The sequence below is a fragment of the Lissotriton helveticus genome, chromosome 8 (genome assembly GCF_964261635.1).
Source record: "Lissotriton helveticus chromosome 8, aLisHel1.1, whole genome shotgun sequence".
In the NCBI taxonomy this organism is placed as follows: Eukaryota; Metazoa; Chordata; class Amphibia; order Caudata; family Salamandridae; genus Lissotriton; species Lissotriton helveticus.
This window is the reverse complement of record NC_136069.1, coordinates 1,108,797,803-1,108,821,745: the sequence shown is the minus strand read 5'-3', so window position 1 is coordinate 1,108,821,745 and position 23,943 is coordinate 1,108,797,803. Positions and strand designations below refer to the sequence as shown.

The 23,943-nt window shown below is 47.1% G+C and overlaps 1 protein-coding gene across 1 annotated transcript in view; it reads right to left on the bottom strand.

Moving 5' to 3' along the window:
• The window catches only part of LOC144773129 (parapinopsin-like), a 1,885,416-nt gene that overhangs the window by 763,012 nt on the left and 1,098,461 nt on the right, over nt 1-23,943 (bottom strand). The gene's annotated exons all lie outside the window — the stretch shown is intronic.

Genomic DNA, 23,943 nt, shown 5'->3' with positions numbered 1-23,943 from the left:
TTTGTCCGTTGGGTTCCTCCCCGCTCCCCGCTTCCCGCCACCGCCACCAAGCCACGCCCCTTTTTGCCTTCTGTATCCCTCCCCGCTCCCGCCTCCCAGCTGCCCCGCCCACCCGCGCACTTGGCCATATATGGCGACCGTGCGACGCAGGTGAGTGTGACCTACTTGTAGGACACCCCCGCGCCGCACGGCCACCAGCTGCTGCGAGTGCCCCCTCCGCCTTCTGCCTCGCTGCCTCGCTCCCCGGCTGCTGCCGCTGGACCCCGCCCCCTCCCTCGAGCGACGCGGTCCGTGGTAGCTCCAGGGCGCCGCTTCTCTCCCTGTGCCCTGCTGTCGTCTCTGTTAGCCTTCCTTAAGGCTGTACTTCTGTTTTTAGGGTAAAGTGTTCTATTTGTATTGTTGTTGCATATTTTGTTCTTTGCAGTGTTTGTCCCTTGGGTTCCTCCCCGCTCCCCGCTTCCCGCCACCGCCACCAAGCCACGCCCCTTTTTGCCTTCTGTATCCCTCCCCGCTCCCGCCTCCCAGCTGCACCGCCCACCCGCGAACTTCGCCATATATGGCGACCGTGCGAACGCGCAGCGGCCACGCGCAGCGGGCGCGCCGATTGTGCGCCGAAGGCGCGCCAAAGGTAAGCCCGTCTGCGCCCGTCCGCGACCGGATCGCGACCAGCGCCAGGACCCCTGGCCCACGAAGACCCCGACCGACCCGCCTGACGTACTCCACCGCCACCCTCATCGCACTCAACACCGGCCGACTCCCAGAATGCCACCAAGCCACCCCACGACGCACCCACGGACCTTTCAGCTGCCACGCCTGCAAGTTCACCTGCATCCGGACCTGCCTCGCACCAGCACCCGCCAAGTCGAACACCAGCAGCACCCACCTCAAGTGCATCCTGCTCAACACCCGCTCCGTCCACAGACACGCCATCGAACTCTGGAACCTCCTAGACGCCACAGCCCCTGACGTTGCCTTCCTCACGGAGACCTGGATGAACGCCTCTTCAGCCCCCGACATCGCCATCGCCATCCCAGAGGGCTACAAGATCGTCCGGAGGGACCGCAACGCCAACCAGATGGGAGGAGGCATCGCCATCATCCACAAGAACACCATCCGTCTCACGACCAGCACCGACAACACCCTGACCAGCGCCGAACACCTGCATTTCCAGATCCACACCAACCCGAACACCACCCTCAGAGGCACCCTGATCTACCGACCTCCGGGACCACGCACACAATTCAGCGAGGACATCGCCGACTTCGTCAGCCCGCATGCCCTCCCCTCCGCTGACTACATCCTACTGGGGGACCTCAACTTCCATCTAGAGAACAACAACGACCGCAACACCAACACCCTGCTCGACAACCTCGCCAATCTTGGACTCAAGCAGCTGGTGTCCACCCCCACCCACCTCGCCGGACACACACTCGACGCCGTCTTCTCATCCAGCAAAGACGTCGCCTTCAGCCACGCCACAGAACTCCACTGGACGGACCACAGCTGCGTCCACTTCACCTTCAAGAGAACGACGACCCACCACCACCAGCAACAGGCCGCCCGCAGAAGCTGGAACAAGATCACAGCAGACCAGCTCGCCACCTCCCTGAGCCAGCACCCTCCTGCCAGCTCAGCGAACCCCAGCCAGGCCGCCGACAACCTCACGAAGTGGATCAGCATCTGCGTGGACGAGCTCGCCCCGCTGAGGACCCCGCCCAGCAGACCCGGCAGCAAGAAAGCCCCGTGGTTCTCCGACGAACTCAAGAGCTCCAAGAAGAACTGCCGAGCCCTCGAGAAAGTCTGGAGAAGGGAACCTACACCGGACAACAGGACCACCCTCAAACTGGCCACTCGGAAGCACCACCAGCTGATCCGCGCCGCCAAGAAAACTGCATTCAAGGACCGGCTGGACAACAACGCACACAACAGCAAGGAACTCTTCAACATCGTGAAAGAGCTATCCAACCCCAGCGCAGGAAACAATGACATCACCCCATCGCAAGACCTCTGCGACTCCCTCGCTTCCTACTTCCACAACAAGATCGCGGACATACACAACAGCTTCAACAAACAACCAACGCACACCATGACCGAACAACCACCCCCCACCACCACCCTCCACGCCTGGACCCCGATCAGCACCGAAGACACCATCCGCACGATGAACTCCATCCACTCCGGATCACCGACCGACCCCTGCCCTCACCACGTCTTCAACAAGGCCGACGCTGTCATCGCACCCCACCTGCGAGACATCATCAACACATCCTTCGACACCGCCACCTTCCCTGAGAGCTGGAAGCACGCCGAACTCAGCGCTCTACTCAAGAAACCAACAGCGGACCCCACCGAACTCAAGAACTACCGCCCCATCTCGCTCCTCCCGTTTCCAGCCAAAGTCATCGAGAAGACCGTCAACAAGCAGCTGGCCGCCTTCCTCGAGACAAATGGATCCCTCGACCCCTCACAGTCCGGCTTCCGAGCCAATCACAGCACCGAGACCGCCCTCATCGCCGCCACCGATGACATCCGAGCCCTGATGGACAACGGAGAAACAGCAGCCCTCATCCTCCTAGACCTCTCCGCGGCATTCGACACTGTCTGCCACCGCACCCTGGCACAGCGCCTGAGCAACGTCGGAATCCAGGACAAGGAGCTGGAATGGATCATCTCCTTCCTCGACGGAAGAACACAGGGAGTCCGCCTACCAGCGTACAAGTCAGAGGCCTCCGAAGTCATCTGCGGCGTCCCTCAAGGATCCTCTCTGAGCCCCACCCTCTTCAACGTCTACATGAGCCCCCTCGCGGCCATCGCACGCCAACACAACCTCAGCATAATCTCCTACGCCGACGACACCCAGCTGATCCTCTCCCTGACCAACGACCCCGCCGCCGCCAGAGCCAACCTACACGAAGGGATGAAAGAGGTAGCCGAGTGGATGACGACCAGCCGCCTGAAACTGAACTCGGACAAGACGGAGGTCCTCATCCTGGGCTCTTCACCCTCCGCCTGGGACGACTCCTGGTGGCCTCCCGCCCTGGGCACTGCACCCAAACCGACAGACCACGCACGCAACCTGGGCTTCATCCTGGACTCCTCCCTCTCCATGACCAGGCAAGTCAACAACGTCTCCTCGGCGTGCTTCAACATCCTACGCATGCTACGGAAGATCTTCTGGTGGATCCCCACCGAGACCAGGAAGACCGTCACCCAGGCCCTCGTCACCAGCCGACTGGACTACGGCAACGCCCTCTACGCCGGTACCACCGCCAAGCTCCAGAAGAGACTCCAGCGGATCCAGAACGCCTCAGCACGACTCATCCTCGACATCCCATGACACAGCCACATCTCCGGACACCTGAGAGACCTTCACTGGCTCCCCGTCAACAAAAGAATCACCTTCCGCCTCCTCACCCACGCACACAAAGCCCTACACGACCAAGGCCCGAGCTACCTCAACAGCCGGATCAACTTCTACGCTCCCAAACGCCACCTCCGTTCAGCCAACCACGCCCTCGCCGCCGTCCCCCGCATCCGAAGAGCAACTACAGGAGGAAGGTCCTTCTCCTACCTGGCCGCCAAGACCTGGAACTCCCTCCCGACCGACCTGCGCCTGACCCAAGACCACCTCTCCTTCAGGAAGAAGCTGAAGACCTGGCTGTTCGAGCAGTAGCGGCACCCCCCCCTCCCCTAAGCGCCTTGAGACCCTACGGGTAGGTAGCGCGCTCTATAAGTGTCACTGATTGATTGATTGATTATTTTGACCATTATTTTTTTATTCCTCTCCTAAAATAACTCGCATTTAGCGTCAGTTGCTGCAGTTTTATAAAGCGCGTTTCATTACAAAGACGCATATTTATTGCAGATTCACCCTGGAGATGTGAACATATGTTGCTGTCATTCACAATCACAAGTGCACGCCACACAAAAGACCACAATACTCAGAAGGGATGCATGAATCCGAAATTTAAATTTTGTTAACCCGGAAGACTAAAGAAACAGGCAAAGCAGGGTCGCAGCTCGTGCCCTCCCCCACGCGGGCTCGCATTTCCAGTGCAACAGGTGCCTGAAGTTTGAGCACCAGGGGAGAAACCAGGCCTGAAGACTGCTGAATTTGGTGTGCTAATACAGAAAACCTCCCAGCCCAGCTATCCTATTCCCAGCGCTCTGTATTTACCTAGCCTCGCCCTGCCGGCTGAGATGCTATGATGTCTACTTTTACTTGCAGAGTCGCGGCAGGTCGCAATACTTGCGGGGGAAAGGAGGGGGGTGTTAAAATTAAAACAAAACTTCTTACCTGACCGCATTACAAATAGATGTCATTCTCACACTGGCCCGTGGCTGGCGTACACATAGGACGTAACCGGTTTCGCTGAGCACAAACAGGGGGACACAGTCCGGAGTCCTACAGTGAATTCACTGTTCAGAGCGCAGGTTCGAATTTACCGCACCGCCGGCGCCAACGTCTCAGCCAATCCAGACACTGCTCCAGCAGCAGCGTGAGGATTGGCACGAGTAGTAGTGCGCAGGTTCTGTTTAGGGTGTAACAATTCTTGCGACAAGCCCGAACATGCGCACTAGGCTGCTCATTAGAAGAGGGGCATGGAACAACCCTCGCTCTTCTAATGAGCAGCACCTAGTGCGCATGTTCGGGCTGGTAGCGAAATGTTGAAGCCCTAACCAGAACCTGCGCACTTTTGCTGTGCGCTCCACCGACCGGCACCCTGATGTCATGATGATGACTCACCACCAGTCATCAGACTTTTGTACTGAACTCCTGCTGCGACGCCTGCCTCCCGGAGCCCGGAACTGTATTTTGCAAATTTGGGTGAGACTGACGGCAACAGCCCGCACTGCAGATTTGTTACTCCACTCGTGCCTCAAATTAATTAGTGGGGCAACGCCCAAGCGCCCTAATGGACGCACCGCCCCTGCTTGCACGGACTCAGGGAACAAAGGTCAGATGGGAGTGTGTGCGCCCCCCTGGGGGCGTGCCCCACAGATTGAAGAACACTGCTCTAATGCTACTTATTTCTTTTCTAAAGATGAAATCAGGTCTAGAATTAACTCCATTGTACGGGCCAAAGCCCCTGGACCTGATGGCATCCGGAGTGATGTCTTTGTGAATGATTGTGAGAGCTGGATAACTTACATCTTGGTATTAGCCAATGGGATTGCAGCGGGCCCAAATACCATCTTCCTGGAAGGTAGCAAAGGTGATCCCAGTGTACAAGAAGGGCGACAGATCTTTACCCTCCACCTACAGGCCCATCAGTCTTATTGACTCTGTCAAAAAGGTGTTCGCTCATGCACTCCTTCTGAAGATCCAGGCGTGGATTAGTGTCCAAAATATCTTGTCCCCTTTGCAAGTTGGGTTCAGACAAAAAACTAGCACCATCCAACAAGTGATCCGATTCCTTTTACTGACCTGGAAGACAGTGGTCATTGGCCAGGGAAGCCTCTACTTAGCATTCATCGACCTTAGGTCTGCTTTTGATCTTGTCCCAAGAAATAAGCTCTGGTGTGTTTTAAAGGAGATGGGTCTCCCCCTGGAGGTTCTAGCACTTGTCATTTGCCTCCATGAAGCAAATCTTGCAAGGGTTCGCTGGGGCAACCAAGGTCAGCTCACTGACCTGATTAAAGTCAACAAGGGGGTTCGATAGGGTTGTGTATTGGCACCCACAATCTTCTCGCTCTTTGTCCCATATCTCTCTGACATCCCGACTGACCCTCCCCTTGGGGGGTGGGGGTGACTAAAGTGGTCACATTGTAGTTTGCTGACGACACCCTGTTGGTTTCTAAAACCCCTAGAGGGCTCCAGCTGCTACTAAATCATTTTAAGGTTTTTTGTGACTCCTGAGGCTTAGAGGTTAATACCTCAAAGACAAAACTTGTATTATTGAACCCCAATAAATCGTATAAAGGCAAGCTAACATTAGGAGGGGTTCCTTCGGAGAGGGTAAGTAACTTTGACTATATGGGGATCACTCTCTCTGAGGATATGTCATGGAATGCTCATGTATTGAAGTGGACTCCCCACCGTAGACAGATAACTGGGGCCTTGCTCAATGAACATAGGACCTCCTACAGTAGACCAGTAGCAGCCCCATTCCACATGTATGACTCCAAAGCTGTAGGCTCTGCACTTTATGGTGCAGAATTGTGGGGATTTAAAAAGTTGGATGGCCTCTTGATTGCTGAGAATACATTCTTGAGGGCTCTGGATTTACTCCCACTGAGCACCCCTCTTTACCTGCTACGGTTGGATTTGGGCAGAGCCTCCATCACTGACGAGGCCAAGTTACGCCTCCTATTATTCTGGTTGTGCTTAATGTCTACCCCTGAGTTGCTTTCGTATGCTGCTATCCATCCTTTAAAGTGAGTCCACTTGACACTAAGAAGATTGGCTGGATTTGTAATGTGACATCCTTGCTTACTGCAATAGGATTCGAGGGATCCTGGGATCTTAAGGATGCAGCACTGCTCAGACTTCACTAACGTATCTGTCCTGGGGCCGCCTAACCATGGAGTTTATGGAATTCATACTGTCCAGTTCATATGAACAATATTTGGAGGTCATCTCGATTCCTCAAGACAGGAGGCTCTACATGCAATTTAGATTTGGTTCTCTCCCCCTGAACTCTTTTATAGCTTCCTGGCAAAAGTCTTCTACCTCATCTCAGTCTTGCCCAGGTTATGTCCTTGCCACAGAGTCAATTGGTCACATATTTTTTGTTTTCCCAATGTATTTGCATTCGAGAGTTAAATGGCTTGTACCCATCTGTAAACGGCTTGACACCCGCTGTCACCGTGAAGCACTTCGCATCTTAAAATATGACTCTAGCCCGATGGTAATCTGCGCAGCTGCAAAGTTTCTCGGTAATATGTGAGCAATCTGAAGGTCTATGTTGAAAATATAAGATTGGTGCACTTGTTATCGTGTATCCATTTTCTACTTTTTATGGTGTTTTGGTCCATGTGTTATTGATATTTTTTATCTGGACCTGACCATAGCGTTATATTTTAGGTCGAGCCTATAGCGGCAGTGCGCATGTGCTGCTCGCTCTGCGAGGCATGCAGTAATGGAGTATCCAGTGGAAGCTCCGCCCATGTTTTTAATTGGCTTGTGTCATTGTCTTTCCTAAATGCTATTTTCTGATTAATTATGAGGCTTGTTAGTCCCTCCTTATTATGGCCATGTTGTCATTTTTACCCTCCCATGGCTACTGCCCCTTTACTTCCAGTGTTACACTACTTTGTCTAAGCCTTCTCGCCCCCTTCTCCCCTCTCCCCCGCCCGCACTCCCGTTGTACATGCTTCCCCCCTCCTGTTGTCTGTGATGCAATGCAATAGGTCTCGCATAAATGCGAGTCCTATTGCATTGCAAATGCTTTTTTATTACTAAGCCAGCATGGCAGGCCCTGCAGTTCACTCTTGTTTAGGCTTAGACTTTTATTGACTTCAATTTTTAGGCGCTCCCATGCTATTCTTACTCTTCCAATTATCATTGGGCTAATTATTGGAGTAACACTTTTAATTTGATTACTAATGTATTTTGTATGTTCTTAAATCTTTGTATGAACTGTACGCACTTGCACTTTTATGATCTGATGACCGAAATAAAGTTTTTATGCCTGACTGAGCCGCAAGTGGATGTATGGTGCAAACATTCAATCAGACTCTCAACATGTGATCACTCTCTTACAGGCAATGAAAAAACTAAGCACACAATCAGATACCAAGGGGCCCCATTAGACATGCATAAACACACCAAGAGCCATCTGGTACACAACCAGACACACAAACACTCATACCCAAAGAGTGCTACACACACCCACACAGATGATCAAATATCTACATACTTATGCATTTTTCTGAAAAGGGAAAACCACGAAATGAATTCTCAGGGGCCAGATTATTGGCAGGATATCAGAATGAAAAATATTGTGTGGACAGAATATCATGTCAAAAATAGCGAGGACAAAATATTGAGAAGGTAAGTGCAACTATGTAAGTACAGATTTACTTTTCTAAACTCCACATCTACATAGTTGAAGGTATATATATTTTCAAGGTACATACATGTGGAGTTATACATAGTAAACACGTACTTACCTGAAGAAACTTACCTTAATGATATAGTTTTCAATATTCTTGACACAATATTTTGTCCCATGTTATTTTTGGTTCTGATACTCTGTGTAAACACTTCCATGCTGATGTTTGCATCTGCCTGACTTCTTCCATCCTTGACCCAGCCACTAGTATCTTCTAGAGCAAGCAGCGGCATTGTTCATGGTGAATGAGCAGCTGGGCGGTGCCCCACCTGTGTTAAAATGAGGGCCTTACTTTTGTCCCTGGCAGGAGTATCAGAAACCCACACTTTCGTGGGGTGTATATACACTTGCAGGTTAGCACACCCAGAAATTCCCTCATTCCCTGACTCCTAATTCGTGAATGCAGTCATTCTGCCTTACTGGTGAATTCTCTGCATTGTTAAGTATACCATATGAATGGAAAAATACACACAGAATAACGCTTAAGACTTTACATTTATAAGGTGTCTAAGTTCCAATTTATTTCGAAATAAAATTGGGAATTGTGCCCTTGGTTTATAATTTGTATGACCCAGAAGTGCAGGTACTGTTGCTTGTTTTCCTCTATTGAATATTTGTATCCCGCTGAGCCTTCTGTGTCAGGCATAAGTACATAAAAAGAACTAAAAGCCAGATAACATGGTGTATGAGATGAAGTAAATCGAATTCCACAGCCCTTGAACTATGATTCTGTCAACATGCTACCGCCAAGCCGAACTCCAGCAGCACCCACCTCAAGTGCATCCTGCTCAACACCCGCTCCGTCCACAGACACGCCGTAGAACTCTGGAACCTGCTCGACACCACCGCCCCCGACGTTGCCTTCATCACCGAGACCTGGATGAACGCCTCCTCAGCCCCTGACATCGCCATCGCCATCCCAGAGGGCTACAAGATCACCCGGAGGGACCGCGACAACCAGACCGGAGGAGGCATCGCCATCATCCACAGAGACACCATCCGCATCACTACCAACACCGATGACACCCTCACCACCGCTGAACACCTGCACTTCCAGATCCACACCAACCCGAAGACCACCCTCAGAGGCACCCTGATCTACCGACCCCCGGGACCACGCACACGATTCAGCGAGGACATCGCCGACTTCGTCAGCCCGCACGCTCTCCCCTCCGCCGACTACATCCTCCTGGGGGACCTCAACTTCCACCTGGAGAACAACAACGACCGCAACACCATCACCCTGCTCGACAACCTCGACAACCTCGGACTCAAGCAACTGGTGACCACCCCCACCCACCTCGCCGGACACACACTCGACGCCGTCTTCTCATCCAGCAAAGACGTCACCTTCAGCCACGCAACAGGACTCCACTGGACGGACCACAGCTGCGTCCACTTCACCTTCAGAAGAACGACGATCCACCACCTCCAGCAACAGGTTGCTCGAAGAAGCTGGAACAAGATCACAGCCGACCAGCTCACCGCCTCCCTGAGCCAGCACCCTCCCGCCAACTCAGCGAACCCCAGCCAGGCCGCCGACAACCTCACGAAGTGGATCAGCAACTGCGCGGACGAACTCGCCCCTCTGAGGACCCCGCCCAGCAGATCCTGCAGCAGAAAAACACCATGGTTCACCGACGAACTCAAGTGCTCCAAGAAGAACTGTCGAGCCCTCGAGAAAGCCTGGAGAAGGGAACCAACGACGGACAACATGACCACCCTCAAGCTCGCCACCCGGAAACACCACCAACTGATCCGCGCCACCAAGAAAAATGCATACAAGGACCGGCTGGACAACAACGCACACAACTGCAAGGAACTCTTCAACATCGTGAAAGAGCTCTCCAACCCCAACGCCGGAAACAACGACATCACCCCGTCGCAAGACCTCTGCAACTCCCTCGCGTCCTACTTCCACAACAAGATCACGGACATACACAACAGCTTCAACAACCAACCAACGCAAGCCACAACCGCAACGACGCCACCCACCACCACCCTCCGCACCTGGACCCCGATCAGCACCGAAGACACCATCCGCACCATGAACTCCATCCATTCCGGATCTCCGACTGACCCCTGCCCTCACCACGTCTTCAACAAAGCCGACGCTGTCCTCGCACCCCACCTGCGGGACATCATCAACACCTCCTTCGACTCCGCCACCTTCCCTGAGAGCTGGAAGCACGCCGAACTCAGCGCTCTCCTCAAGAAACCCACAGCAGACCCCACCGACCTCAAGAACTACCGTCCCATCTCGCTCCTCCCGTTCCCGGCCAAAGTCATCGAGAAGACCGTCAACAAACAGCTGGCCGCCTTCCTCGAGACGAATGGATCCCTCGACCCATCACAGTCCGGCTTCCGAGCGAACCACAGCACCGAGACCGCCCTCATCGCCGCCACCGACGACCTTCGAACTCTGATGGACAACGGAGAAACAGCGGCCCTCATCCTCCTGGACCTCTCCGCGGCTTTCGACACTGTCTGCCACCGCACCCTAGTACAGCGCCTCAGCAACATCGGAATCCAGGAGAAGGCACTGGACTGGATCACCTCCTTCCTCGACGGAAGAACACAAAGAGTCCGCCTACCACCGTACAAGTCAGAGGCCACCAAAGTCATCTGCGGCGTACCCCAAGGATCCTCGCTGAGCCCAACCCTCTTCAACGTCTACATGAGCCCCCTCGCGGCCATCGCACGCCAACACAACCTGAACATCATCTCCTACGCCGACGACACCCAGCTGATCCTCTCCCTGACCAACGACCCCGCCACCGCCAGAGCCAACCTGCACGAAGGGATGAGAGACGTAGCCGAATGGATGACGACCAGCCGCCTGAAACTGAACTCAGACAAGACGGAGGTCCTCATCCTGGGCTCCACGCCCTCCGCCTGGGACGACTCCTGGTGGCCCCCCGCCCTGGGCACCGCACCCAAACCGACGGACCACGCACGCAACCTGGGCTTCATCCTGGACTCCTCCCTCTCCATGACCAGACAAGTCAACGCCGTCTCCTCGTCATGCTTCAACATCCTGCGCATGCTACGTAAGATCTTCCGGTGGATCCCCACCGAGACGAGGAAGACGGTCACCCAAGCCCTCGTCACCAGCCGACTGGACTGCGGCAACGCCCTCTACGCCGGAACCACTGCCAAACTCCAGAAGAGACTCCAGCGGATCCAGAACGCCTCGGCGAGACTCATCCTCGACATCCCCCGACGCAGCCACATCTCCGGACACCTGAGAGACCTGCACTGGCTCCCGGTCAACAAGAGAATCACCTTCCGGCTCCTCACCCACGCGCACAAAGCCCTACACGACCAAGGCCCGAGCTACCTCAACAACCGGATCAACTTCTACACTCCCAAGCGCCTCCTCAGATCAACCAACCACGCCCTCGCCGCCGTCCCCCGCATCCGAAGAGCGACAACAGGAGGAAGATCCTTCTCCTACCTGGCCGCCAAGACCTGGAACTCACTTCCGACCAATCTGCGCCTGACCCAAGACCACCTCTCCTTCAGGAAGAAGCTCAAGACCTGGCTGTTCGAGCAGTAGCGGCACCCCCCCCCTCCCAGCGCCTTGAGACCCTACGGGTGAGTGGTGCGCTCTACAAATGACCTGATTGATTGATTGATTGATTGATGGCCTCAGGCAACCTCCAGGTTGGCTCTGGAGCAGCTCCATTGTCCCTGTGGCATTATCTGCTCTGCCTGCATCAGCATTGGGTTCCCATCCAGTTCCACCTGGCTGCAATTTCTAAGCACTAGAAATATGGCGAGAAAGATCCATTGAGGCTGGAACTTTCTAGTTAATGGGTGATAAAAAAGCACTAGAGATTGCCAGAAAGCATTTAAGGATGAGGATGAAGCAGACATACCTTTCAATGTAGCAAATATAAAACAAATGACAGAATTTGTATGATAAAGCCAGCATGGGTCTGTAACAGGCCAAAAACCCAAGCGGGGGGAGAATGGGGCGTAATGGCTAGGGCGGTCAATCTCAACTCTGGGGAACTGGGTTCGAGTCTCGGCAACGACGCTCCACATCCTCTGATTCTGGGCAAATCACGAAGGGGGAGGTTTAGTAAGATTTTGCGCTGTGTTTGCGTCACAAAATCTTTTTTTCCTAATTAACTTTCCAGCGCTAAACTTGTTTATGGCTGGAAATAACGCAAAAGTAATTTGAAGCAGCGCATTGCGAAACTTTGCATTGCTTTTCGTCATAGGGCGTACCAAGGGTGGTGCATGGGTGTCCCCATGCAACCACACAAGGTTTCTCACACTAAACCCAATTTACTATAACCAGTAGATTGGGCTCAGCTGAGAAAACTGCGCCTTTTTCAGCTAGGTGCAAGGAAGGAGAAATGCTTTCATTTCTCCTACCTGTTCCGACTTTGCATGCATGCATGCATGGAAAGTGGGGAAAGCTGTGCATAGTGCCTAGCATAGTATGTTGTACAGGAAGAGTACCCTTCCTGTAGAAAATCTATGCTTCACTCATGCACGCACCTTAGCGCTTGGCGCTAAGGTGCGTGAATGGCCAACAGCAGCTGAAATCAGCGCCTGCGCAAGGGAAAGGGGAGGAGAGAGCCATATCTTTAAAAATATGGCGCTCTCCTGTTCCCTTCCTGTCGTGCAACACAGCGCAGACTCGAGGGGACTGCGCTGTGTTGCGTGAAGATTTTGTAAATCTCCCCCTTAATCTCCCCATGCCTAACAAAAATGGACGTGTCCTTGTGTAATGCACCTGGTGCTCATGTAAAGCGCTCGGGTCAAGTTTGCCCGATATAAAACGTCGAAAAAAACTGTAAGACGATCATGAATAATAAAATGTAACACTTCATGTGTTTTTATCTATCATGCTATGATATGTGGAGGTAGACTAGTAACAAATATAGGGGCTAATTTAGAATCCCCTTGCGCCGCTGCTGTGTCACTTTTAACATGGGAAAAAGTGACGTACGAGCGGCTCAAGGGGCTTGTAAATAGGCCCCATAGTTTGCAGTTATTCTCACTTTAAATTGACACAAACGCCTGTCCCTTATGTAGGTAACCACGAGAAATAAAGAAAGTACATAATTATGATAAAACATGTTTTTAAATATGTTATGTGAGAAATCTCACCGGCACTCGAAAATTCCAAACGGCAAACACGAGCCTCACCTCTCAGTTACTAAACAGGACGGCTTGCTCTGAATTAAAAATCGATATGAAAACAATTAGGCGCAGTACGTAGCAGTATAGACGACATCTCAACTGCAGCGATTCGCGCTGTGCTCAGGAATTCGTGCTTCAAAGGTGATAAGCTCGGTGAGGCGTAGGGAAATCATTGCCCATTGTCCAGCACGCGCTTCCAGAGACTTCAGGATGAATCGATGTTTACTAAGGATTCCGAGCATGGAGTGAATTGATTACATACAGAAATGTGCCACTGTACCTAAAAAGGTGTTTTCAAAGGACAAAAAGCCCAAAGGATTTGAAAATATTTTTTTCTCTATCTCTTCACTTCTAATGTGTGACTTCTTTAGAGGCTGTGCGCCCTTGGCACGCAAGATAATGTGTCTATGAAAGCTGCCCTGAGCTACAATCTTGTTATTGTCCGCATATATTTCTTCCATGGGGATATCGGTGAACAAGTTCAAACGTCTCCCTCGGCCCTTCTCTTCAAAGCTGTCTAATACCTTTATGTTGCGTTTTATGGCACTGAGAAATGCCTTCGAGTCTGTTTCGTGATCGTATATATATTAAAAAACCTCTGACTTCCCTTCTAAACATCTATTTCTACAGCTAAAGTGATGTTCAGCTCAGCTTCAACTTTAAAAAAGACAGTCCACATATACTTCAATTAAGTCAAGCTTGCAAATTGTCGGTATAGTTATCAGTGAAACACGAGATGCAATCTGTCGAAAATGAGTTTACAGCAACTGTGGAAAATGATGTTTCACTTTGCTGTGAAAATGTGCAACCCAAAATGTGGCGATGACAGCCCTTATACCACAAAAATGATTATTAGGAGACCAATTAACAACAGCTGCAAACTTCCACGCAAAAATAGTATGGAACTCTACAAACTGCTAGAGATAGAGGGAGTAACATCATATGCCCTCTGACCTCCAACAAACATCGCAGTGACATCACGTAACCTTTGACTGCACAGGAAGTCATGTAATGCGACTTTTTGCCTTAGTGACATCAGTAGATGTGACATCACTGATTATAAAAAAAAAGGCTTCTGTAAGTCCAGAGTAAATTAAATCAACTTGCACCTACTAAAGCAAGTTAATCTTTTTTTTATTACTACCTGTGTATGAGGATTCAGAAGTAATATTCCAGGAATACACCCATTATAAACAAATAGCATAACTATCAAAAGACAGTTTTCCCAGATACAGCCTCATTTGCTTAGAACCAGTCTCAAAATCCATGCCACAGCCCTAAAGTCCCCAGCATAATCAACATATATAGAGGCATAATGAAAGCACTATGGCCAGTTCGGCCCTGCATTTATCCCATCTTCACTGGAACATGCAATTCTTCCATCATTGTTCAAGATGGTTGTATGACACAACTACGCATGCGTAAACCACGCACGCCTTAACAACGCGGTCTTTACAACGACCACGTCTTTACCACACATACCTTCACCACTTATACCTTTACAACGGATTTAGTTAAAGTCATGATTGGTAAAGGTATATGTGTGGTAAAGATCACACGCGAGCCCTAAAATTCAGCCCTCTTTTGTAATATTTACCCCCCAACCCTAGAAGCTACCCCAACCCCCTACCCTGAGCCCTAAAAACACGACTCCCTATCCCAAATAAACTACTCTAACCCGAGCACCCCCACCCTGAACCCTAAAACCCTGCTCCCTAGCACAAAAACTATCTGAGATACAGCATCATATGATCAAGCTTAGCTACCTATGGCTGGTTCACCTCAGCTTCCTAAACATGGCTGCAATTTAAAATACCCAGTGCAGACAAATGTTCATTGCAGTCTCTTTCGGGCCAGTTACAGCCCGAAATACCCCCCACATGTGCAGTTCTTACCTCAATGCCCCTGCAGTGTCCCCTTGAACATTTATCGCCTCAAATGCCGAGTTAAAGTCTCAACGTGCTCTGTTATTGCTTCAAATTGCATGTTAGGTCTCCTCGAGTTCATCTATAACCTAAAGAGCAGCCTCTCCAGACATGAATATATTGTATGATTTGCCTCTCTCCGGCCACAGGTTTAGTTAGAAATTCAGTTTTCCTTAAGCAGTATAATTGCTTAAAGCCTGAATCAATTCATTCTCATTGCTGAGACCCGTTAAAACAAGACATTATTCAAACCTCGGGTTTGCTAATTTGAAGTCCAAAAACTGGTGGCATATCATAACTGGAAGTTGTAGGACAGAGGCAGATTTCTATTTTTTTTTTTAAACAATAAAGAGTACTTATTTGTAGGCCCGGGAAATTTTCAATATGCCGCGGTAATCTCACATCTGGTATTTTGTGTACATTTGTTCTGCAAAAATTTCCGATAATATGTTGTTACACCTGGTGCTGTAGTTTAAAGACAATTTGGATAAAAAATCCTATCTCAAGATGGCCAGAATGCGAGTGACTACTGTTCAAGGCACAGTTGTGTTTTCCAAAATGATTCTTCACGTCCATTTTGGATGCATTTCACACTAAAATATAGCATTAAATGGTGAGTTTTCATTTAAGATGATTTCACCTAATTTCACATCATTTTTCAGAACGTTTACATCACTACACAAAGCAAAATCACATACATTTCGAGCACCATTTTTTATTCATGTTTACTTACTGTTTCCACTCAGCCCATAAAAATGTTCTGCAATCATTTTAGGCACTATCACAACCGTCTTTCTAAGCCAACACATGACGTCCCTGTCTATTAGACACACGGTCATAGTTTTATGGCACACCAGCCCCACCCAATTATGCTGTAAAAAAACTGTCTGTCCCTCTTTTTGGTTTTCCAAGTGCACCATGATGTAATCAATCTGTTATCGTTGACTAATGTCCTGAATAAAAAATGCAACATTTGCTTTGCTGCTTCATTTCAGTATTCTAAGGTATCATCTCTGTCACCACTAGCGGATTGATATGTGTGGAACGCAACAATGAAAAGAAACAAAAACATGTTGTGTTTCTGCAAACAAGTCCTCTTCCCCTAGATATGCACCATCCAAACTGATGGAGTAGAATAGCTGAATACTTAGGTATGTGTAAATTGCAGCACTGTCAGAGCAACCTGATCAAGGAGACCCACCGGAATCAATAACCAAAAATATTACAATCAGGTTCTGACTGGCCAGGGAAACATCGTTTACAACGCGGTGTTTACACCGCTCTACCTTAACAACGCTGCCATTACAACGCAAGTCGTTACTATGACTTGCGCTGGATGGCTCTGTTGATTAAGGAATGTTGTAATTTTATATTCCAACACCTTCCCTACTGTTACGTGGACTGGTGTTGGAATATAAAATTATAATATTCCACAATCCGCGCCCCCCAACGCAAGTCGTTGTAACGACTTGCGTTGTAATGCCAGAGTTGTAAAGTACCGCAATCTAAAAGATCGCGTTGTACTGACATACATCCGACTGGCCTAAAGGGCAGTCAGGCAATGTCCGAAGGACTGGTCCTGCAGATCAGTGTGTGGGCTGTTTTTTTTTAGCAGTTTGTGGGGCTGTTTTATGGACAGATGGGCTTTTTGTACTCTTGATTTCTCTCATATTAACTCAGAGATTGCCTGCAGCAAATACACGCAGTCTCCCATACATAGCAAAATACCCATACAGTGTCTTTGCAAGTTCAAATTTGGTCCGATTTGCAAATGTGGACCACTTTTTTAGCTAGCTAGCTCACTATCAGTGACCACATTTATTTTGGTGTCTAGGCATTTCTTGAGGCAATCCGACCCTGATTGCAATGCACATTTGTTTTATGTCCTCATATCACCACCATCTTTGAAAAACTTAGACCGCTGGACCAATTCTAACCGCCACTCAATCTATCGCATTCACGTTGTTCCCACTGCACTGATCCAGTCAGCCGGGGGTCTATAATCTTAAATGGTGCCATTGGTGTAATCATTAGATCTTATGATGTTTCAGCAGCTCTTCCCTCTAGTCCAGACCATCTAATAAACTCATCCCACACTGCAAACTTCCTCCCAGGAGAGCCTTCCATACACAGAAGGCAGATCCATTTAGCTGCCTTAATCAAATGTATTACACTCAGAGGTACGGGCAGATCCAGTGTTTACAGATCTCCCTCCTTGATAGTAATACCAAATAGAAGATAAGACCGATTTGGTCCCTACTCAATGTACTAGGTGTGATGTTATCCACCCCAATAGAACTAATATGGGGTTTAATACAATGGGGACTCCCAGGATATCTCTTAAGATGGACTTGATGTTTGCCCAAAATACCTTTATTCCGGGACAGATGAAAAATAAATGTTCCTCATCCGCTTTTTTAAGACCAAATCTTCTACACCTGGGATTCAGCTGTATTACAAATATGGCAATTTTTTGGGGTGTACAATAGAGCCTATTAATGGTAAAAAAGCGATTTTGCTTTATGTTTGTGTGCTTTACAATTGAATATGCAACACAAAAAGATGATGGACGGAATGCTGAACATTGTCAAACAATCACCCCCAGTCACAGATCTGGGTTTAATCCATCGTTATTTTGCTCACCACGCCACCCCAGTTCAGACATAGCCATATGCAAATCAGTCGACCCTGTGCCTCATGGGAACAGTCCAGACCAAACTGCCAGGCCGTGTCTTCCCTGGACCAGAATCAAGAATCCTAGGACCGGTTTCCGGATTTCAGCCCTCATCAGCCAGAATAGCTTGACTCCAGTGGCGTAGTGAGCACTGGACCCATGTCTGGGCATACCCTTCCCACTTAGGGTGAAAATGCAACACAAAAATATGATGGACGGAATGCTGAACATTGTCAAACATTCACCCCAGTCACAGATCTGGGTATAATCCATCGTTATTTTGCTCATTCCGCCACCCCACTTCAGATATAACCATATGCAAATCAGTCTTGACCCTGTGCCTCATAGGAACAGTCCAGACCGAACAGCCAGGCCATGTGTTCCCTGGACTAAGAGTTTAGGGATTATGATCAGTAATGACCGGTCCATGAAAGCCCAGATTGGCTCAGTGGTCTCTGCCTGCTTTTTCCATCTGTGTAGAATCCAGAAGATCAGTAGATTCTTGACCACTGAGGCCTTGACTCTGGTTATCCTAGCTTTGGTAATCTCCCGAATTTATTACGCAAACTCACTATATGTTGGCATCCCAGCATATCAATTACATCGCTTGCAGTTGGTGCACAACTAAGCAGCCAGGAAAATCTATCGTCAGCCCAGACACCATCACGTTAGACCTCTAAGAGAGTCTTCACTGGCTTCCGGTGGCTAAACCCTGTGCTTTATGCTGGGATGCACTATCTTTAAAGCCCTCACCGGGAATGGCCCAGCATTCGTCTCCTCTAAGATCCTGTGCTATATCCTTTCTTGGGAACTGGGTTCTTCCTATCTGAACTTGTTGACCGCCCCCTCATTCAAAGGCAAAAAACATAGAGGACTCCAATTTGCGGTCTTGGCCGTGCAATTTTGGAACTCGCTTCCAGTGGAATTGAGGTCTGTGACTTCCTATACACAGTTCAGGAAACAGCTCAAAACCAGGCTGTTTTCTCAGGCATATGAGTAAGCTAACAGTCCCGTCGTTGCCGCCTCCCCTTTTGTTATCAGCGCCATGAAACCATTTGGTGTACGCACGCTTAATAGATATTTTTAACATAACATAACAGTAGTATGTCCACCCTTTGAAAAGTATCCTTCCAGATCCTATATGGTGCCAACAAGTTTTAATCCCCTTCCTTCCTTTTAGGTCTCCCATCCTAAAAAGAGGAATCGCATTTCCAGTCCCCCCCACCTCCGAAATCAAAGTTCTAAACCAGGAGGAGAGCTGCACATATTTAAACCTAGAAATGGTGAATCAGGTTTTAAATTGCAGGACTTCCCAAAATAAGATTACCTGCTCTGTCATCAAGTCTCCCCAAGACTCTACCCCTGCACGCCTTAGTGGAAGACTCAACACATCCTTCATGCATTCTGGGGTGCCCGGAGAGTCCCAAACGGGGGCATGGTTGGAATAATATCTTACATTAAGCATCTTCCTCACCTTGCACAAAAGGTATAATGCTCTCTTTAAAACCTTTAGTCTAACCTTCTTAAAAAATGTAGGTGCTCCAAACTTACATACAAGAAGCTGCCCTCTCCAAATTCCCTTATCATTTCACCCAAAAGCTTCCCCCACGTTGCGCTATCTGGTTTCCCAAGAAGCACCTGGTGCACAGACATAATATCGACTCCAAAATATCGTTTGGACAGAATATCGAGTTTTAAATATCGTTTGGACAAAATATCGACAGGACAGAATATAGACAGCCAAAATATCGTTTTTAAGGTAAGTGAAGTAATATCGACTGTAAATAATATAGAAAGTGAAAATATCCAAGTATATAATCTAGATAGTAAAAAATATAGTTTTTTAAATAATATTTAATTATTTATAGTGTTTTTTATGTTATAATATGTGTGAAAAGTGTCATTTTATGTTATAATTATTTTTAATTAATGATTTTTTTAAATTATTGTGCAATTTTATTCTGTAGCGGGTTGTGGGTTTATAGGGGAATAGGGTGGGAAGTAATTTAATTATAATTAATTAAATATGTAAATTTATTATACTTGTTCTGAAAAAAAAATATGTAAATGTATTAATTGGTAGTAATAATGAATTAATTGCTAATTAAATAATATTTGTTAATTATTTAAAATTTAATTGGTAATTAATTTAATTTAATTGATTAATTGCTAATTATGTAAATTAAAATAATTTATTTCCTGTAGTGGGTTGTGGGTTTATAGGGGAATAGGGTGGGAAGTAATTTAATTATAATTAATTAAATATGTAAATGTAATAATTGGTAGTAATATTTAATTAATTGGTAATTAAATAATATTTGTTAATTATTTAAAATTTAATTGGTAATTAATTTAATTTAATTGATTAATTGCTAATTATGTTAAATTAAAGGGGTATTTTTAGGGTTCAGGGTCAGTTTTTGTTTTTTGGGTAAAGGGGTATTTTTAGGGTTCAGGGTCAGTTTTTAGTTTTTGGGCAAAGGGGTATTTTTAGGGTTCAGGGTCAGTTTTTAGTTTTTGGGTAAAGGGGTATTTTTAGGGTTCAGGGTCAGTTTTTAGTTTTTGGGTAAAGGGGTATTTTTAGGGTTCAGGGTCAGTTTTTAGTTTTTGGGTAAAGGGGTATTTTTAGGGTTCAGGGTCAGTTTTTAGTTTTTGGGTAAAGGGGTATTTTTAGGGTTCAGGGTCAGTTTTTAGTTTTTGGGTAAAGGGGTATTTTTAGGGTTCAGGGTCAGTTTTGGGTTTTTGGGTAAAGGTTTTTTTTTAGGGTTCAGGGTCAGTTTTGGGTTTTTGGGGTACAGGGGTACAGTGTAAAAATAAAGTAAAATTAAATTTACATTAAATTAATTTAATGAAATTAAATTAAATTAAATTAAATTATATTAAATTATTTTTAAATAATTTAAATAAATAAAATTATTATATACTTACCAATACTTACGTTGTAATGGTATGCGTTGTAAAGGTACGTTAATAATATTGGCTATTATTTAATTAAATTTTGTTACTATATATATATGTTTTAAGAAATATGATTAAAAAAATATTATTTTTTTACTTTCATTAATTATTTAATTATTAAAAGTTATTTTAAGTATTGTTAAGTATATTTTAGTAATTAATTTTTTATATTAATGTAATTAAACATTGTTTTTATTAAAGTCGATATTTTTTACAACTATATTTTTGTAAACGATATTTTTAACTCGATATTTTTGTACTTACCTGTTTGTAGATAGAAACTCGATATTTTGTCTCTCGATATTTTGTCAACGATATTTTTGTTGGTCGATATTCTGTCCCTCGATATTATTTCAGTGATCCGAAGCACCCAGAGGTTTTTAAAATACTGAGCAATATAAGTTTAAGGGCCAGATGTACGACCATTAAGTTTAGCGAGCCGCAAATTGGGCAAAATTGCGACTCGCAATTTGCGACTCGCTAAACTTAATTTATAACAGTGTCTCAGACACTGTTTGCGATTCCCAATAGGGTTGCAAATTGCACGCCTCATGAATATTAATGAGGCTGTCGCTATTTGCGACCCCATGAGGAATGGCTAGCACTCCCAGGGATGGTGGCCTGCTGGGGTCAGCAGACGACCATGTCTGGGACTGCTTTGAAAAAAACAGTTTGAAAAAAAAATGCAACCCGTTTTCCTTAAAGGAAAACGGGATGCATTTAAAAAAGAAAAAAGAAACTTTTCAGTTTCAGTTTTGAAGGGCAGGCAGTGGTCCCTGGGACCACTGAATGATCCTAAAAAATATTCACGCAGCCATTCACAAAGGTGAAGGTGTCTCCCGGCGACACCTTCCCATTTGTGAGTGGTTTACTACCTACTTGAAGTAGGTGGTAAACAGCGAGAGTTTTGCGTCTGCAAATACTGTTGCAAGACAAAAGTCCATGACATGGTGACTCGCTATTAGGTAGGGACACCCCTTCCTAATAGCGAGAATTCCAAATGTTATTTGTGAGTCAGTGACTCCCAAAATAGCATTCGTACATGCCTGGAACCATTTTTGCAATTGCAAACGGGCCAATCTCCCGTTTGCGGCCGCAAAAAAGGGTTGTACATCTGGCCCTAAATCTGGTCAAGCCAAACCTTCCTTCATAAGCCTTCATCTCAACTTCTTCCAAGCCAGCATTGCCCCACTGGAAGCCCATATCAAGCTGAATATTCTCCCCTGTATCTTGTCAATAATTGATCTTGGGAAAGTGAGGGGAATACAATTGAATAGATAAGTGAATTTGGGTAGATATACCTGTCCATAAATTGTCAGTTTTTCTCAAATTGTGAGCTGGTATTTCCTCCACAGTATTAACTATAACTATCCCTAGGTATGTTAACGCTGCTGATGCTTTCCCCCTCCAACCATCTAAATTCCAACACATTACCTCCATCCTAGCGTTGTTGACCAAACACCCTGAAAAGGCACCAAACTCTGCAACCATCCTCTCCACCCTAGGTAAAGTTTGGGTGGGATCAGATGTACAGATTAACAGGTCATTGGTATACAATGCAATCTTGTTACTGAAAGGGGGGCAATTAAAAGGGATAACATCATTATCTTTCCTAAGCAATTGTGCTAATGGCTCTATATAGACATCAAACATGAGAGGTGACAGTGGGCATCCCTGCCTGGGCCCATAAGGAAGCTAAACCTCCTAGTCAATGAGCCATTAAGAAGAATTCTAGCTGATGAGTTATTGTTTAGTGTTCAGAGTGTAGAAATAAAATCTGAGCTAAATCCCATAAATTCCAAGGCCATCCATAAGTAAGACCAGCAAACTTGATCGAAAGCCTTAACCGCATCAATTGTGACCACGGCCTAGAGAATCGATCAGGCAGTGGCAGATCAATGGTTTCTATAAATTGCTGTGCAAGTTCTTGAATTTACCTCTTTGGCACAAATCCTTTCTGATCCAGGTGCAACATTTGGGGAGCTGACTTAGCCAGTCTTCCTGCCAAAATTCCCATAAAGATTTTATATTCTGCATTTAACAGAGAGATTAGACAATAGGAATCAGCCTTCCGAGGGCCCATGCCTGGTTTTAAAAATAAAACAATTGCTGCCTCTTTCCTTGAGTTTGGGATCCATCCTCCCCATAAGTAAATTGAGTTAAATAATAATTCACATTCGGATACAATTTCATCCATTAAGATCTTATAAAGCTGTGAGGGTGTTGCATCAGCCCCGGCAGCCTTACCTCTCTTTACTCATTGGAGATGGGTCTTAATTTCCCCCTCAGGTATTGGGCGTCCATGTGTTCTCTGCCTTCCTTTGTAAGCCCCAGAAGCCTGAAACTTTCCCACCAAGCTCTCAGTGTCTCGGGATCAAGATGGACTTCTTCTGTATAGAAATCAGTAAACAAGGATACCGAAAGGCCCTGCATTTCCTCAGCCTTATTTACATCTCCCTGTGAATAAACTGCAAACCTCCTGATGAAATTTCTAGACTTCGCCACCCTAGCCTTCCATGCTAACAATGCCGCAGTTTTCTCCCCATATTCAAGTTGCTTCATACACCCGGCTAACCATCTCTCGCTACACTTTGATTCTAGTTTGACCATATAATTTAGAACTGGCCTCCTCCAGCTTGCTTGATAGTGTGTCCCAGACATTATTAAAACAAGCATTTTGCTGCTGCATCTTGCCTTCCAAGGCCCCATATCTTTCCTCCAATCTGTTGAGCTTGAACCTTTCAGCCCGATTTTTACCGTTTGCCAGACTTTTCGGCGCCCTTCTAATGTAAGGTTTGAAATTGTCTCAGATTATATCCAACGAAGCAGAACCGGCCTTGATTGAGAAGAACTCTACACTAGCTTTTTTCAAAAGTGGCAACTACGTCAAGATCCAGAAGGATCCCCCTTTTTAATGTCCACTGTGTATTACTTTGACCTCTAAAGCCTTTAAGCATCATACTAACTGTCGCATGGTTTGAGATATGTCCTGGCGATAGGTTAACCTCTTTTATTTCCCCAGCCAGAGCTTTGTCCACCAAGATATAATCCAATCTGCGGAAGTGGCTATACTTCTTACTATAGAAAGTTTAGCCTCTTTTTGAGCCCATTAAATATCTCTAAATATCCACCAGGCCTATTTTATGGAGCATATTTTTAGGGGCTTGGG